This window comes from Pelecanus crispus, chromosome 2, assembly GCF_030463565.1.
Source record: "Pelecanus crispus isolate bPelCri1 chromosome 2, bPelCri1.pri, whole genome shotgun sequence".
NCBI lineage: Eukaryota > Metazoa > Chordata > Aves > Pelecaniformes > Pelecanidae > Pelecanus > Pelecanus crispus.
In genome coordinates, this window is record NC_134644.1 from 43,743,624 (window position 1) to 43,744,692 (window position 1,069).

Sequence of the window (1,069 nt, forward strand, 5' to 3'; positions counted from 1 at the left end):
CACCATCCCTTTTCAAGCTTTAGAGGCCATATGAAGCCTAGTATTCAATGGAGTTTCTTACCTTGTGATGTTTTAACCCCTTATCCCAGGCTTTTTGCACAGTCACAGAATTTCAAATTTCGCCCCCCCCCCCCCCCCCCCCCCAAAGGGCAAAACATGGTTTTGAGCTGGACTACCTCACTCCTCTTTTTTTGAAAAATTGATCTCACTCTCTTTTCTGAACATCTATCATTTTTAAAACCCTCGAGTCAATATTTAGCATTTTCCAAGCAGTGAATCCTCTTTAAACTGAACATTCAGGATTCCTGTGGTGTAGGAGTTTCCTGTTTTTCGCTTTAAGGGGTTTTCAGCTCTCCGGTACTTTTTGCTACTGGTTTGGGCAAAGATCCTCTATTTAAACTCTAACCTTCCCAGCAAAACTTGTGAAATCAAAAGGCTGCGGAGAAGAGGCAGAAGGGTAAGCCTGCATAGGTGATTTCTAAATCTTGTTCATCGTATAGTCTGGCAAGCTCTTTGTCCTGGGGTGTGCTGTAGTTTAGCTTAGCTGGATTTTACTTCTTTCTGTGATTTTTGTAGTTTTGGCAAAGTACTTTTGGAAAGAAGATAGCTGAAAGAAAAGCTTTCAATTCCCCTCTCTCCTATAGTTATTTTATTAGAAATGTCAGAGATGTTTTCTAGCAGCATGTGGCGTGGGATGCTATGTGCCCCCATTCTCCTGCACAGGCTGGGCTCGCTGGCACTTGGAGCTCCTCTGACAGTTTCTGGCATTGTGCAAAGAGGACAGATGATAAGGAATGAGCGAGGCAGTCTGGCTAGGGAGCTAATTATCAACAAGCTTCATGTGATCCTATGGTTGTATTTCCAAAACCAGGTTTTGGGTTGCTCCAGCTGAAGGTGCTTGTTTCCCAATTTTCATGCTCATGCTACAGTCCCAGATTAAATTGCAACATTACACCTGAAGAATGCCCGAGCTGCAAAATCAAGAAAGTTGCTGGAAAGAAGAATGTTTTTATAAAGCATCTAATTTGGTTGGAAAGCCAGCTTTCTCTCTAACCCAGTTTGAAATGTA